This window comes from Herpailurus yagouaroundi, unplaced genomic scaffold (assembly GCF_014898765.1).
Source record: "Herpailurus yagouaroundi ecotype Mexico unplaced genomic scaffold, PumYag 134203, whole genome shotgun sequence".
Lineage (NCBI taxonomy): Eukaryota > Metazoa > Chordata > Mammalia > Carnivora > Felidae > Herpailurus > Herpailurus yagouaroundi.
In genome coordinates this window covers 4984-6863 of record NW_024422183.1, presented here as the reverse complement: position 1 = coordinate 6863, position 1880 = coordinate 4984, and the positions used below count along the sequence as shown (strand labels likewise).

The 1880-nt window shown below is 33.3% G+C and overlaps 1 non-coding gene across 1 annotated transcript; it reads left to right on the top strand.

Moving 5' to 3' along the window:
* Nucleotides 1-761: 761 nt before the first annotated feature.
* Nucleotides 762-896, top strand: LOC121026556 (small nucleolar RNA SNORA23). The gene has a single exon (XR_005788386.1). It is a non-coding gene; the product is annotated as a small nucleolar RNA SNORA23 (small nucleolar RNA).
* The last annotated feature ends 984 nt before the right edge of the window (nt 897-1880 follow it).

The following is a 1880-nucleotide window of genomic DNA, read 5'->3' as shown; positions in this document are numbered from 1 at the left end:
GAAAATCAATGTAATCAACTATATTAATAGAATGAAGAATGACAATAAAATTCAAGCCAATAAATGCAGAAAAAAAAGAGAAAAATCCAACATCAATCATAATAAAAACTTCCAGCAATCTAGGAAGAAAAGAGAGTTTTCTTGATCTGATGGAAAGCATCTACATAAAAATTTCTGGCTAACATTAAATTTAATAGCGAGAAACTGAATGCTTTCCCTCTAAGATAAAGAAAAAGGCAAGACTGTTCACTTTCACTATTTTTTTACTCACGTTTTGAAATGTTTATTTATTTATTTGGAGACAGAGAAATAGAGAGCAAACAGGGGAGGGACAGAGAGAGCGTGAGAGAGAATCCCAAGCAGGCTCTACACTGTCAGCACAGAGCCAGATGTGGGGCTCAAACTCATGAATCATGAGATCATGACTTGAGCTGACACCAAGAGTTGGATGCCTAACTGAATGAACCACCCTGGCATTCCCACTTTCAGTATTTCTAATCATCAATGTCATGGAGGTCCTTGTCAGGAAAGGAAGGCAAGAAAAAAATACATTAGAATAAATAGAAAGAATGCAAATTGTTTATGTAGACGATCCCCCAAATATAAACTAAAATAAATGAGTTTAGCAAAGTTGGGTAAAGTACATACATAGTTGATATACAAAAATCAATTGTATTTCTATGTATTATCAATGAATAATGTGAAGTTGAAATAAAAAACAATTAGCAATAGCCCCTAAAAATTAACATTTAGGAACAGCTGCTATAATGTGTGTAGCTTTCATCTGTGTCTGATGGCAGTGTCTGTCTGTGCTTTGTATCCAGATCTTGCTATTCCCATAAACACATAGCCAAAGAGTAAGCTGGAATCCTAGTACAATATCATTTTATTTGAATTGAGTTGATTTCCTGTGTGCTTTAATGAATAAATGCTAAGCTTTCTAGTATTAAAAAAGGAGCACTTAGGTTTTATTTTAATAAAATATGTGCAAGATCTATAAGCTATAAACTACAGATGACACAATGAAGGAAGACCTAAGGAGAGAATATGCTGTGTTCATAGAAGGCTCAATCCTCTCCAAACTGATCTATAAATTCAATGCATTCCCAGTAAAAATTCTGGAAGGATTTTTGGGTAGCAATTGATAAGTTGATACTAAAAGTCATATATACTCACAAAAGGGTCCAAGGTATCCAAAACAATTTTGAAAAAGAGGTTGGAGAATTCAACTTGCCTATTTCAAGACTTACTACAAAGTCTCAGTAATCAAGTCAGTGTGGCATTGAGAAATGGACAGACATAGATCCATGGACAGAATAGAGAAGACAGAAATAGACCACACCTATATAGAAACCTATTTTTGACATAGGTGCAAAAACAGTGAGAAAAGGATGGTCATTTCAAAAATAGTTCTGGGAGAGTAATCAAAATCATAAAGCCAGAGTATAATGATGGTTGCCAGGGGCTGGGTAAGGTTAAGGAAGAATGGGAGAATTATTGCTTAATGGTATAGAGTTGGTTTTATGAGACGAAAAGAGATATGAAGATAGATGTTAGTAGTGGCTACACAGTAAGGTCAATGTATTTAATATCATTGAACTGTACACTTAAAGATGGGTAAGATGGTATATTTTATGCTATGTGCATTTTAACACGATAAAAAATAATACTGGAAAAAAGTGGATATCCATATAAATGAAATTGTATTTATACCATTCACAAAAAATAGATTCAAAATGATCACTGATGTAGATATAAAGCCCCAAACCATAAAATTTTAGGAGAAACCACAGGAGAAAATATTCATGACCTTGGGTTAAGCAAAATTTTCTTGTAACACCAAAATGATGATACATAAAAGAAAAAAAATGATGAATTGG